Genomic DNA, 16,076 nt, shown 5'->3' with positions numbered 1-16,076 from the left:
CAAGCCACGAAGAGGGAGGAGGGAACACTATTTAACGTCTATAATGTCACAGTTGTTTGTAGCATAGCATTTTCGTATTAGCGACCTGTTCGGAATAGCTAGCTTCTAACGTTAGCGCTTTAAGTAAAGCCATGTAGAGTTAAATAAGACAGTGCCTTGTGTTTGTTCAACGGTCTCTGACACAACCCAAGCCAGGACGTCTGTTTTCACGACGACAACGAGGGACTGGGGTTGTTTGAGAAGTCCAACCGTGTGGAAAGGAAGATGTTGCTGTTGCTAGCTTAGCTAGCTTTGCTTCGGACAATGAACTAACGAACGACCGTCCCGGTAAGTTTTTATCCCCATTGAGTAGCGTTAAATGAATTGGCAAGGAGATAAATAGCCAGATGTACATTTGCAAATATATTATGTTTGTTTGGAGGTTTTTATTGGCTCTGTGCACTAGATATAGACGAACTTCTGTGTTTGTCTTATGGTTGGCGAACGTGTTTCTTGCCGTCTCTTCGTTGTCATAGCTGTCAGAAAAGCACTGACTAATGAGCACTTCAATCATACCAAAACGTAAGAAATACAATGCATGCAACTGTGTTTTGAGCTTCTTAAAACCGTGGGCGACTGCTGTGTGCCAGTTTGCTCGGTTTCAGGTCGATTTTAGCTTCCAGCTTTTTTTCTGAAAACACCAGCCTGTGTGTGCACGGAGGAGGGCAGGATTTCGGTGCCTGCTAACGTTACACGTTAATACAATTGCTTTTTGACATCGGGACTTTGTCTCTATCTAGTGTACAGAGCCAATAAATTGCCCTAAGTAACAAAGCAAAGATATTCATGGGTTTCATTAGGTCACTTTCGACAGGTGCACTAACGCAGCACTCATAATCTAGGTTGATTTGATACACCTGTGGAAAGAGACCTGATGAGACCCATGAATAGCTAGAAATGTTAGCTCGGTTTAGACAGCATATTGTGTTAGTGTGTTTTTAAAACTAAAGCCTACCTTACACTGACAGACTTTAACAAGATTTGGGAAAGATTCTTGAAAGATTGTAGTCTTTTGAGTAGTTTGAATGAGGGGCATACGTTAAAAGACTACAATCTTTCAACAATCTTTCCCAAATCGTGTCAAAGTCTGTCTGTAAGGTAGGCTTAAAGCGAGAGATTATTCCATACACATATAGTTAATACATATTTACTGAAACACATATTCTTGTGGTGGTATGTGACACAGCACTCATAATTTACTGTCCTCATTAATTAGCATTGTTGCTTACAGTTTTTCTCTACTTGTTTATGTGTTTGCATCAGGTGCATTGGATGCAAGCTCACACGAGGATAAAGGAACTGGAGGTGCTTGTGTTGACATGTGAGTATTTCTACTTCCCTGCTCTTATGCATACACACACCCATACACTCCCACAAAATCATTGACACATCACTCCCAACCATCACTGATCTTCATCACTCACGGTGTCTGCAACGTGCACACAAAATCATCAGGGACCACACACATCCCAGTCATGGACTGTTCTCCAACCGCCCGTCTGGGAAACGTTACAGGAGCCTAGGAGTTGCACCAGCAGGCTCAGAAACACCATAACACTGCTCAACACCAAGACCCACCACTAGCCCCTGCCCCCCTCTCCCTTGCACATGGACTAGAGATGGTCTGACTACCGATGATAACTGCCCTTTATCAAATGCACCTCATCAATGCACTATTATACAGAATTCTGTTAATATGGACTGTCTGATTACTCTATGCACTTTATGTACATAATGAATCAAGCTGCATTTGGTGTTTTATCTATATGTATACTGCTATAAAGAAAATAAGCACTTTTTAATGATTGCACTACTGGTTTGATACTAAACTGCATTTCGTTGTACTTACTTTTGCAACGACAATAAAGTTGAATCTAATCTAATCTAATCTAATATGTGAAGTTTCTAGAAATAATCACTGAATCCAAAATCAAGAAAATACATGGAAAAATACCAAATTGAACAAGAGATGCATGCATGTATGCACACACATACACATTATTGAAGAAATGTTCATAAATGTGGAAATGATAAAAACGTACATGAATGTGGAATGATAAAAAAAAAGTCTAATTTGTCTTTCAGGACATCAATTAAGGTAATTCGTCTCACCAAGTCCTCCCCTCGGAAATGTCTGACTTGGTGTCAGTGACTGTCACACCAGGGAAGGGAAGGCTAGTGACCACAAGCTAACCTTGCTCCCAGATGGATCACAACAAAGCCACAGAAGAAACCTTGACCTGCCAGAGATCCACGTAGTGATCCACGTACTCCAGCCCCTGCCTCATAGCTGTGGTTTGCCATGCTTCCTTGAGGATCCTCCCTGCCAACCACTGCCGGGTCTTATTCCCCCTGGCAGCAAGGACTTCATGACTTGCTTTGAGCCTGCTCTCTTCACAGGTGGCTCAGAGTGTACATACATACACACATATATATATATAGATAATTGGGTTATAGTTTGTTCATTGTGTTAATTTTGTGTGTACTTTTCTATGTTTTGTATTTCTATAATGTCCACACGTTTTTCAATAAAACATGTGTCTTGTTGGTACTTTGACACTAACCTTTGTAGCGCATACCGTATAATGTAGATCTCACTTTGCAGCTTCCCAATGTTTTTTTTAAATGACCAACTGGTGTAGTTATGTTTACCTGAGCACATGGCTTGTGCAACAATGTGATCACAAAATTCTCTACCAGCAGCGCACAAAATAGCATATCCTTCGTGGTCTTGCTGGCCGAAGTTAGTGTCAGTAGTAGTGGGGTGAGTGGAACATATTAGCAAAAGTCTCTGAACCTGAACTCGTGGAACAACAACTAAAACTCTGGTGAAAGAAATAAGAGATTTGTCTTGCATAGCGTTGCAACAATTTACCAATTAGGTGTGTTTCAATGTGGAGATGTTTTGGATACCATACAAATGATGACCATATTAAGGACAGACAGGCACACAAGGCACTTAAAAAATGATATACCTGCTTGGCGTTTTATGTAAGCTTGCCTTTTAGGGACACAAGTTAGGCTCCCTATTGTAGACTACTGTTTAGCCTACACAGGAAGGTGCATATTAATACTGCAAGATACTCAAAGTCGCCCAGGTCTTACATTGTTGCACGGAATATGTATCAATCAACTAGGCTTCAGTGATGTTTAACAAGAAACACGGGGTAAGTATAGCGTTTGTTATAGTTATTAGGCTATTGATGCATGCTCTAGACAAGTCGTTTTGATGGAGATGCGTATGTAAACAATAGTTATTTCGGTGCCGTTGTTCCTTTTGCCCCTGATAGATTCAATGTTTAAAACACCTTGTTTGCGGCTCCTCGATCTTTCTAAGAGATCGGTAGCACAATGATCTCACAACGTCAGGCCTACTACTTTGAAGACCATACAAAGATATGCACATAAAATACTTAATAATGTTGTTACACAGCTTTATTGAAGTGCAATACAAGCTATGGGTTTTGATCTGACGTTAGCCATGTAGCTAGCTGACATCAACATTACCTTCACAACTATACAGATTGTTCATGGAACGATTTATATCCACAATCCAATATTGAACGTGTAGTAGAAGTACATGATACTTGTTTCGTTACGTGGCTGCTTTATTGAAGTGCATTTACAAGCTGTTGTGTCTTATATCTAGTAGCCTATCTGGCTATCTGGTATTAGCCGTCTAGCTAGCCGACTGACCTTTGCCTTCATAATTATATATAAATTGTACATGGGACAATTTATATCCCCGGTCCAGTTTGGATCGCTTAGTTTTCGTGTGGAGTTCCACAATTTCCTCCACCTGTGATAGACTTATCTTTTGAAAATGCCGCAAATTCCTTGTAAACTTATACATCGCTCCGATTACATTGGACTCTCCATAAGACAGTGTTGACCGGAAGTAGCACGACACCTAGCGAATATTCAAAATGGCGGTGTGATATAGGCTAATGGTTGAACAGTTCAATAGTTGAGTAGTTTCAATGGTTAAACGATTTAATAGTGTATTATTGCAGTGAGGACTTTATTTTGAAACAGTTGTGGACAGAGGAAACAGTTAACAGGATATGTAGTCTTCTGAGAGACTGTATGCTTAAAGCCGGAGAAACTGACAGTTGGTGCCCAGGTGGCCGGCCACCTGGCGTAAGATTCTAATTGCTGCCGTGATGTCATAATGAGCAATGTTAAGTCTATGGGGGGAATTGTAATAGTTTTTAACTAATAGTTTAAAAAGTATAAAAGTTACAAAGTTGAAAAATACAAAGCACACATGGCATAAGCAAGACCTACGCAACAAAGTTTGAATGAAGTTTCTACGTTAAACGGTTCATGCTGAATTGCGTGCGTTAGAAGAAGAATAATAAAAAGTTGAAGAAGCCTAGGAAGAACAGTACAGTGCATTTTCATGCACTGTAACTAGAAATGCAATTCCAAGGAATTACCAGTGCATGAAAATGCAAAAAATTGTAGAAAATGTAGATATGGCTACTAAGGTGTAGCTAGGGCAAAGATGGTGATTCCATAGTTTAAAGAAAGTTGATAGTGTGAAGGTAGACAGTTTAAAGCTGAAACATCCCAGTTCCAACTTAACTAATGATTGCTATTCATGTTAAAATGTTAACTATGGTAACAATGATAACCAGGTTGATTGGTTAACTTAGCTACTGATTTCTTGCAGTTATGGTAAAAATGTTAACTATGCTAACAGTGCTAACCAGGTTGATTAGCTAACTTAGCTAATGATTTCTAGCAGTTATGCTAAAATGCTGATTATGCTAGCAATGCTAACTATGGTAACAACGCTAAGTTTATTAACAATGCTAACCAGGTTGATTAGCTGACTTAGTTGATGATTTCTAGCAGTTATGCTAAAATGGTAACTATGCTAACTATGTTAACAATGCTAACTAGGTTGATTAGCTAACTTAGCTAATCATTTCTGGCAGCTATGCTAAAAATGCTAACTATGCTAACCATGCTAACTAGCTAACTTGCTACTGAGGACTTCTATTTTGAAACATTTGTTGATAGGGTTTCCATGGCTGCCACTATCAGGAATAAAGAAGTTACTATAGTAAAATCATGTTGGTTGCTATGGAAACGGTCATCAATGCTTAATTTTAATGGTTGCTATGTTGGCTGCTAGGTACATGGAGGTCTCATGTAGTTGACTGGAGGCATAGTTGATGATAACTGACAGTTGGAATGGTTGAACAGTTAAATAGTTGAGTAGTTTCAGTGGTTAAATGATTTAATAGTGTATTATTGCAGTGAGGACTTTTATTTTGAAACAGTTGTGGAAAGAGGAAACAGTTAACAGGATATGTAGTCTTCACAGAGAGATTGTATGCTTAAAGCCTGAGAGAGAGAGAGAGGGCTGCTGCAGGTGGGGCTGGCCACCTGGCATAAGATTCTAATTGCTTAACGACCTGATTGTGATGTCATAGAGGCCAATGTTAAGTCTATGGGGACATTTGTAATTGTTTTTAATTTATAGTTTAAAAAGTATAAAAGTTACAAAGTTGAAAAATACATAGCAGCATTCCCCTATTTAAGACCTACGTTGCGACGTTTGAATGAAGTTTCTAGGTTAAACGGTTCAACCTGAATAGAAAAAATGAATTTGATCAGCGGAATAATAATAAGAAGAAGCCTAGGAAGAACAGTACAGTGCATTTTCATGCACTGTAATAAGAAATCGGATAACAGTAGAGTGCATTTTCATGCACTCTAATAATGCCGAAAATAATAATAATAATAAGAAACCGGATAACAGTAGAGTGCATTTTCATGCACTCTAATTAGCATTTATTTTTGTAAGGCACACGCCACATATTCCTGTAAATTGCTCAGCCCCAAAATCCCCCTCCGCCATGATTCTTATATTGCCGGATTCAGGACAGTCTCCATGATTCAGGACAGTCTACACATTCATGAGAGGCATGTTGAGCTGTCAGTTTGCTGTGGTGAGATGCATGTCAAAATATAAGAAATGTTTTAGTATGCATTTTGTATTTTTATTATTTAAAAATCAAAATCAAATCAATGCCAGTATTAAAGCACAGAGTCTGTGTGCTGTCTCAACTTGTGCATCTGGATATTGCAACTTTATTACACATTCCTTGGTCTGATGTCTGACTTGGCCACTCCAGAACATTTACCTTGTCTTTAAATCTTTTGTGAGTAGTTTTCGTTGAAGGCTTTGTTTCATTGTCTTGCTGGAAAGTAAATATTCTCTCAAGTCGTAGTTTTCTTGCTGATTAGCCTACTTACTTTTACCATTATAAGCCTTCCAGGGCCTGTTGTCAATAAATACCCCCAAAGCATGATGCTACCACCATACAGTACTTCAAATTAGGGATGGTGTGTTTTTGTAAAGGTGGTGAAAAATACCATCTTAAAAGACCAAAAAGCTCCATTTTGGTCTCATTAGACCAACAAACCTTCTTCCATTTGACCTGGAGTCACCCACATTTGTTAGGACAAACTTTAGTCGATATAGAAAGTGCTTTGCCATTCTCTCATAGAGGTTAGACTGGTAAAAAACTCAGATAAAAGTTGCAGTATGCATAGTTTCTCCCATTTCAGCCACTGAAGCCTTTAACTTCAGAGTCGTCACACAGTAGGTGCATTGGGGCCTCCCCCACCATTATTCCTCTTGAACAGTCACTCAGTTTGTGGTGATGATGTGTCCTAAGCAGTGCTCTTGCACATTTGCCATATTCTTTACATTCCTTAATGATGGATTTCACAGGTGTTATCCAGTGACTTGAATTTTTTTTTTGTATCAATCCCTTCACTTATGCTTGTGAATAACCATTTCTTTGGAGTGTTCGCTTACAAAAAAGCCACCATCTTTACCAAAATAAGGAGATCTTGAGATTTTTTTCTGTAGGAAAAAAACATGGGGATTTTGAATTTTCACACCTTAAAACTCTCACGGGGACAAAGAAATTGGAAATGTAGATGTTTTGCGCTACAAAGTTTTGTCCTCTGCCTTCAAGTGGATACTGTGATTTTCGGTAGGTGAAGATGGCACACTTTTATCTTTGCTACCCCAGAGCCACTGTAACTTACAATGCAACTTGCCATAGGCAATTAACACCCAGAACTCCTTATATGGGCAAAGATGGCTTTGGATCCTATTTGTAGGCGAACTTCAGAGGTCTATTGGCAGGCAGAAATAAGGTACCTGTCTCACTATATGGGGCCCCAACTCCACAGAAAAAGCTGTATGATGAATGAAAATTAATGCTGTGTTATTAGGCAATCCAGACTAAAATATGACAAGCACTCTGATAAAAAAAATAACAGTAAAAAAAAATGCTTTCAATTATAAACTTTCTATTTTAAAAAAAAGATAACTTAAATATTTATTTTCCTAAATTAAAATTAAGTGGCTCTCATTATTATTAATTCCTTTCACCTTGCTCTTGCTAAATGGTCAGAAATAGGATAAGTCGATTCGTGTCCATGATATCGAGGGTGATGTAACTTGTTTCAGATTTCCAGGCACTCATTAAAACATGTTCTTCAAACGTATTGTTTGAAGTGGCACTCTTGAAGGAACTGAAACATTTTTCTCATGTAAAGGCCAGCCAATAGGACCTCCCACCCCACCCCACTCCAAGCCCGCTAGTGCTCATGGGTTATGTTGTAAACAGAGAAAGTGTAAACAAAGCAAAATGTTTGTTTTTTACATTCCTTCATTCCTGGGTGAGTTCTTATACAGTACTTGTTGAACACTTGTTGGCTGCTTTTCGTTCACTCATGTTAATTGAGAAGCATTCCAGGTGACCATTTCATGGAACTGGTTATTATGATACCAATAGTGTGCAAAAGCTGTCGCGAAGGCAAAAGGGGGTAGATTCATTAAACATACTTTGATTTCTTGTGCTAAATTATTTCCATGTATTGAATTCTTCAAAATAGCCTCAATTTATCTTTATGACTGAGATGTAACACAGGCCAAAATTCCCTTTACATTATATATATATACATTATATATTTATTTATTTCTTAATTTATTTGTAAGCATCTGCCGAAAATGAATGAATAAAAATACAGTATATACTTGACATTTGATTGAATATTTATTTTCTATGCTGTATAATGCATGTCATATTCTTGTTTATATACAGGCCTACCTACATACATACACGTATCATACAACATTTCACAGAATGCTCAAATGTTCTAATGCCAGATATCTTCATATTCACTTTTTAATTATTTAACTAAATTGTGTGTGTGTGTGTGTGTGTGTGTGTGTGTGTGTGTGTGTGTGTGAGCCCATATAGTGTGTATGTGTGTGTGTGTGTGTGTGTGTGTGTGTGTGTGTGTGTGGTGTGTGTGTGTGGTGTGTGTGTGTGAGCCCATATAGTGTGTATGCGTGTGTGTGTGTGTGTGTGTGTGTGTGTGTGTGTGTGTGTGTGTGTGTGAGCGAGCCCATAGTGTGTAAGTGTGCATGCCTCTGTGTATATGTGTGCGTGTATGTGTCTGTGTGTGTGTCTGTGTTCAAATCAGGAATATATTAACAACTAGATGTACCACATAGGGATACATAATATGACATGGTGTTGCCATACTATCCAAAGAAAATAAAAGATGCTTCTCAACTTCTCTCTACCCCCTGCTCCTTCAACTCATTATAAACCACAAGTCTTACATGCTGTCCAATGATTGTTGAAACTCAAATTCTTGCTTATGCAACATCTTAAAAGTATAATTCTGCCATTATGTGCCTGTCACAACATTTTATTTTGTGGTATGTCTTCTTTGCAGTATGTCTACTGTGTGTGTGTGTGTGTGTGTGTGTGTGTGTGTGTGTGTGTGTGTGTGTCAGGAACATATTAACAACCAGATGTACCACATAGGGATACATCATTTGACATGGTGTTGCCCTTATTCAGCGAATCCCGCAAAAAGACAATACACCTGATGACCCAACAACATGGAGAGACATCCCTTTACTCCCTACCATCTACAAAGTTCTTATGTCGTGCATTCTGATTCGCATCCTGCCATGTCAGAAAAGCAAAAAGCCTACATTAACCGGCAAGGCATGAACGAGCACGCGTTGCCTGGAAACAGTAATTAATGATCAAAGACTTTGGTGATGCATTCGGCTCACTGCCGCATAGCCTTATGTTTAAGGCCTTGGCCGAAATGAACATACCTGAATGGTAAATCAACATCATTAAGGACATCTACAGCAACTCCTTTTTCAGGTGATCTGTGGAGACCAACTGACTAGTCCAATCCAACTAAGAACTGCCATTAAGACAGGCTGCCCTTGGAGCGCAGACAACTTTATTCTAGTCCTCAACCAGTGGCTCAAGTGGCTGTGCCTCTGCTCCCCCCACACATAAGATCACCAAACCCTGTCCAGGCCTATGAGAACGATGTCCAGGTGTTATCTAGAGATGAGGAAGTGATCAAGACCATGCTCCCTCACACTGATGAATTCCTGCGGTGGTCCAACTGGAGGTGAAAAACACCAAGTGTGCTGTGTTTTACGAGAGACTTTTTACGAGAGACGCAGTGGAGGTAACCGGTGGTATCAAACCAAAAAAGACAAGCCACCCTCCTTTTCCATCATAGGGAATGAGATTAAAGTATATGCGCGCCACAAAACCTACTGCTACCTTGGTCATCGATTCAACATCGCTGGTGAATGGGAAGAACAGATGCACCAACTGAGAAGTGAATACTGCACTGGAGATGGTAGATTCATCCCCCTCTCTGTCGTAATGAAACCATAAGAGAGATAGCTCTTTCTAAAATACAGCATCTCTTTGCAAACATACATATCCCTAAATGCATCTTGACTGAGCTAAATAATAAGACCGTAGGCCTGGTAAGATGTTGGATGGGACTAAACACACACTCGACAAGAGACGTCCTGTTCCACAGGGCTAGAGAGGGAAGACCGGGTGTGTGGGTATATGTGTGTGTGTGTGTGTGTGTGTGAGAGGGAGGACTGGGTGTCCCTCACATAGAGTGGGTATATACTGTATGTGTGTGTGTGTGTGTGTGCTACATAGCGATAAAACAATGGAATCCACAGCACACATTATGAACGGGTGCCCTGCGTTTAAAGGCCTTTACATCGCGCGCCATGACCGCATTGTAACCATAACAGCACAAGAACTGCATAAATCTTCTGGACAAAGCAACATACACACAAATAATACTGTTCAAACCAACTGGTTTTCAAATTTGAATGACAACGCATATGCTCTAAGGAGTGTCCTCAGAGAATCACCGAACACTCCAGACATTGTTGTCAATGAACTTTCTAAGAACATTCTGATTTTGGAAGTAGGTTGTTGCTTGGATGCGTACATGGAACTGTGTTTTTCTGATTATCCTAATTTATGGTAGTCTAGGACATGTGCACAGACTCTGCCTTATAGGCTTGCAAATTGCTGGACTGAGTAAAAAGACCTCTAAGCGATTAGCCAAATACTGTTCTGTATCAGCAATCATAGGTAGTCTGCATGTTTGGAGAAGGCGATGCCACCTCTATCCTTAAGATACATAGCCTATTTATTTATTCATTCATTCATGTGGTTGTGACTATCAGCATAATGTTTGTATTGTCTAGTGAGATATAACAGGCTCTTTGTCATTATTTGGATGCTGTGTTGTTTTAATCAGTATTGGTCATTCCAAATAAAATAATCAAATGTGTGTGTGTGTGCCCCAGTTGTGGCGCGACTGGCTGGGGCACCTGCACCGCACGCCAGCGACCCGGGTTCGATTCCCACCCCGTGGTCCTTTCCGGATCCCACCCCTACTCTCTCTCCCACTCGCTTCCTGTCACTCTACACTGTCCTGTCACATTAAAAGGCATAAAAGCCCAAAAAATATACTTTAAAAAGTAGTGTGTGTGTGAGAGAGAGAGGGAGGACTGGGTGTCCCTCACATAGAGTGGGTATATGTGTATGTGTGTGTGTGTGTGTGAGAGGGAAGACTGGGTGTCCCTCACATATAGTCGGTATATGTGTGTGTGTGAGGGAGGACTGGGTATTCCTCACATAGAGTGGGTATATGTTATAAGCAACCTATTAAGGATGCTAAATAATGACGACGCAGCCGTGCGTGAGCTTGCCCGAACTTCACTTCTGCTACACCTGAGGAAATGCAAGGTCCCTCCATCTACATCAGAGGACGCCTGCTTCCTCGGGTTCAGAAGAAAACCCAATGGAAAATACCAATGGCGTGCGCTCAGACTGGCTGGACCTGAATGACCTCTGCAAACGCACAAATATGCAACTGCGCTGGAGGAACACATCAGGACAGTCAGTGGACGTCAATAACAACATCATCACGGATACAACCATCACGGCAGAGGCAACCATCGCAACTGGCGACGACACACAACTCCTTGACACTCCAAACAGCAGAAGAACAATAATAAATCACTTCCATTCCCACATGATTCTAGCCTGGCTAGCGCCTACCACTTCTCAAATGAGACGTGGTCTGGCAACCAGACGTTCATTTTCTCGTACTTGAAAAAATGCCCAGATCCGTTCATTGGGCGCCACGGATGTCTATCAAATGCGCATAGCTCATCCAACACGGTCTCACACCCAACTCGTCGAACGAGGACGCATGGCAAGCCCCCTGGCGTCAATATCGGAAGACGAAGGTGCCCCAGCGCGTTCATATGCAACGCGAAGGTCTGCCATTGACATCAGTGTAAATCCTTTGGCGTCGAATGTAGACGCAAGAAGGCAACGGAAACTTTTCAGATGTTGTGTGATTGGTCACCAACATCAGGCGAAAATTTGGGTGTTAGTGTCCAGACTGCCTTAGCAGCGTGAATGAAATCAACGCGCAAGGCAGAATGGGAACACCCAGGCTAACATGATTCAGCACTGGACAGGTCTACGCCTACAAGGACAACTGGCCTGCCTGCACTGAGCCGACCATAGCGTATCACACACAGTTCTTAAAAACTCGTCTCTACAAGAAGACATCCACAGATTCACAATAAAAGCTCACCTTCATGTATTACCTACAAAATCCAACTTATCAACATGGTTTCCATCCGCGCATGAGCCGTTTTGTCTGCAACATCGCAATCAACAAAGGGAGACGATCGCGCACATCCTCAATGGCTGTGCTGCCAACAAAGGACTGTACATTGCGCACCATGACCAAGACAAGACAATGCCAACTATACTGCAATCCACCATAACGCAAAGATCAAGACATACCGGTTCTCCCCCCACATGAACAGCGGGCTACACTGCAAACGGCCATTAATAACTTACCAAATACACCCGACAAAGTTGTAATTAATGAACACACCAAAGCCGATACAATAATAGAAATTGGTCGCTCTTTCAATGCTTACATGGACATCTTCAAAACTGTTAAATATTAACCATGGTACAATATTTTCAGTAACTCTGGCTATTCTTGCAAAATCATTGCCCTCATTTTTGGTAGTTTAGGTCATGTGCACAAGATGTGTGTAAGAGGCCTGCAGATCTGTGGACTAGCTAAGAACAAAGCCAAAAAAATGGCAAAATAGTTACAGTTACAGTTATGGTGCTAATAGCAGACGCTTTTGTCCAAAGCCAAAAAATAGTTCTCTGTATCAGCAGTAATTGGTAGCCTCTACAAATGGAGGCGTAGGTGTCACCTTTACCCTTAATGTGCATAATGGACTGGATTATTACTGCTGTTGCACACCTTTCTATCAAATTTGGATTATGCCATGATACATGCTTATCTTCTAATCCAAATAAAGAACTTAAAAATGTGTGTGTGTGTGTGTGTGTGTGTGTGTGTGTGTGTGTGTGTCTGCCTGGATGTGTCTGTACAGACTTGCTTGTTGTTAGGGCTACCCCAAGGTTCACACCGTGAGCCCTAACACAATGAAAATAAAGAGTGGCTGAGAGTAAATGACAAAATGACACTATGCCTGGTGAATGGGATTGTGTATGATAATATTTCAAATTGTAGGGACTACTTTTACCCGGTTAGGCATACACATTCATAGTCCACTAGAATAAGCTCTACGGATTTTGTGCCAGTTAGATTCTGGACCTGTATAGTCATTCCTATAGTCTGCAACTGTCCTTTGCCTTGGGACTTGCAAATCATAAATGCAATAACTCATACTCTGTGAATCTCTAGCGTCAATATTAACGCTAATATTGTGGTTGGTAGTATTTATTGTGCTATGTGTTAATTGATTACTTTCATGGTTCTGTTTTGTTAACACCCCACCCCCACTCCATTGACCTCAATGGAAATAAGCTGTTTAGCTGTTGAGCTTTATTGTGCTATTCTTGATATCTTTGTAAGAATATGCACAGGAAGTAGATCTCTGGATATTGTCTTCCAAAATACAATATTCTAAAAACAAATGGTAATTTCCCCTTAATCTAACGTAGATGTGAGAAGACAACACGGCCAAAACTGCTAGGTCATCTTGGGTTTTACCAAATAGCAAAAATGTCAGTATGGCCCCTGGATTACAGAGCTATCTAGAAGTATACCATTTTAGACAACAAAAGATGTCTAAAATGCCCAAAAGGAGGGTAGGGTGGACACATTTTTCTGTGAATATTTTGATAATCGTAGGGCCTAGGATGACCACATTTTCTTTATATGTTGGTCTTAAGAGCCATGTCAACCCATCCCATAATCACTCATTTGATGTATAGCGCCACCTAGTGAAAAATGAAAAAGCAAAAACGAGGTGTCATAATCGCAGGTATCTCTGGCTGACACTGCACACCATGTAGGAGGTGTAGGATCATTATGACACCCTCTAAAGGTACGCCAAGCTTTGTGTAATTTTGTTCATGGGGGGCCATACAATAAATATACTGTATGTGTACATGTAGCGACTGTGCATTGATGTGCACACGCATGCACACATACACATAAGGATACATGCACACACACACACACACACACACACACACACACATACACACATGTAACCTGCGTTGTGTGGAACCACCGCGGTCCAGCCCTGCACACGCCCGGACTTGAACCCACGAAACAGCAGCATCTCGGATCAGGAGTCGAGCGCGCTAACAATCCAGCTAAAAGGCCAGGCTACTAGCTTTCATGCCAGCAGCGCTCTTGAGGCGTCAGGGAGTGAGGTTTACTAACGTTCTACTCGCACAGCTAACTAGCTGGCATCTGTTACACACACACACACTCACACACACTCATAAACACACACACACACACACACACAGTAGACAGGTAGGCGTACGTACACACATGCACCTGCACACACACACACACACATGCACATGCACATGCATAAACGCGTACACTCACACATTCACACACACCCACACACATGCACAAAAGCACCCACACACCAACACAAACATGCACACACAAATAAAACCAACACACACACACACACACACACACACACACACACACACACACACACACACTCACAAATGAACATACATACACACACACACACACACACACACATAAAACACACGCACAAATGCAGGCAAGCACACACACATCATCACACACACACACACACACACACACACACATACAACGCACACACAAATGCAGGCAAGGACACACACAAACACAAACACACACACACACACACACACACACACACAGACACACACACACACACACACACACACACACACACACACACACACACACACACACACCATTACCCCCACACACAAGCAAAAACAAGCACACCTTTACACAAAAGCACACATGCACACATTAATTTACATACATAACATTTGCAAGAATGTGGAGTTGGAGATGGAAACAAATTGACAAGCGTGATTTATTTTTGTGGCGAGAATGTGCAGGACTGAGCGGAGGTCATATTTCACATCTAGTTTAACAACATTCCGTAAATGTTTAGGAACTGAGGAGACCAGTTGCTAGAGTTTTCAGAATGAAATGTTGTCCCATTCCTGCCTGATATACTGTGGGATTCCAGCTGCTCAACAGTCTGGAAACTGCTTAACCCTCTGGGATCTAAATCCCCCCCTGGGGATTTGAAAAACTGTTCCAAACACACATCTCTGCTATTTTTTGTCCTAGACACATTTAAGTGATACCATTAGAAACCTTTAATCAACTAGTTTCCAAATATATATGTTTTAAAGGAGAATGTACCAATGGCACTTTGTAAAAACAATAAAAGAAAATCCTAGGATTTCAGTCCTCTCACCTGCAGCAGGCCCATTCAAGAAGCCCATTCAACTTAGGCTAGCTTTACACAACAACGATCTGAACACAATCCGCAAAAGTGGCGTTGCGTTCCCACTTTTTATTTCGCGTTTAGACGAGCGTCTTTGGGTGGAAATCTGCATGCACACGGTGACGCAAAAGTGTGTGAAATTTGATGTAGCCTAGTATGCATGCCAGGTGGCTAGGTGATACTGTGGAGCACTGCCATACAACAACACCAAGAGCGCGCGCATGCGTTGAAACTTCCTTCTACTTTTCTCCGTAGTAGCGCGAAATAGCCATAAGACATAAAAGAAAATAGCCCACCGTCAAAAACCAAAACATGGTGAAGAAGCGAGGCAAGACAGACAACTTTGTCTGGACAGACGAGGAGGTCGAGCTATTGCAAACAACGTTGGATCACAAGTAATTAATTCGCCTTCTCTGTTCTGATATATCAGTAATTACTCAGCTTATTTGCTGAAAGGACTCCTGAATAGCTATCAAAGCAGCTAAGGCCACTTGAATGTCTGACTGATGGAAATAATCGACATGTTTGTTATTTTTTGGCTGTACTGCACATGTATATGACGTCAACGCGTATGCGAGGATAGCCAGCGTGAGCAGCTCAGAGCACACTTTTGCGTTGTCAACCCTGTAGACGGGAACGCGACGGTGGAGCGTCTTTAAGATTTCCACTCTGGAGGGTGGGTTCATTTTTTTGCGTTTTTAATGCTGCATTCCAGACCTCATCCAAACGAGTGGGAGGTGGGACCTACCCTACCTGAAAGGTTCTACCTCCCACTTCAAAGCGAAACATGTTCAAC

The 16,076-nt window shown here is 41.2% G+C and overlaps 1 long non-coding RNA gene across 1 annotated transcript; it reads left to right on the top strand.

Annotated features, from left to right (window-relative positions):
- The first annotated feature begins 308 nt into the window (after positions 1–308).
- Positions 309–2,590, top strand: LOC134077719 (uncharacterized). The gene is made up of 3 exons (XR_009938738.1): positions 309–327; positions 1,303–1,360; positions 2,125–2,590. It is a non-coding gene; the product is annotated as an uncharacterized LOC134077719 (long non-coding RNA).
- Positions 2,591–16,076: the final 13,486 nt, after the last annotated feature.

The sequence above is a fragment of the Sardina pilchardus genome, chromosome 4, assembly GCF_963854185.1.
Source record: "Sardina pilchardus chromosome 4, fSarPil1.1, whole genome shotgun sequence".
NCBI lineage: Eukaryota > Metazoa > Chordata > Actinopteri > Clupeiformes > Clupeidae > Sardina > Sardina pilchardus.
This window is presented reverse-complemented; position numbering and strand designations above follow the sequence as displayed.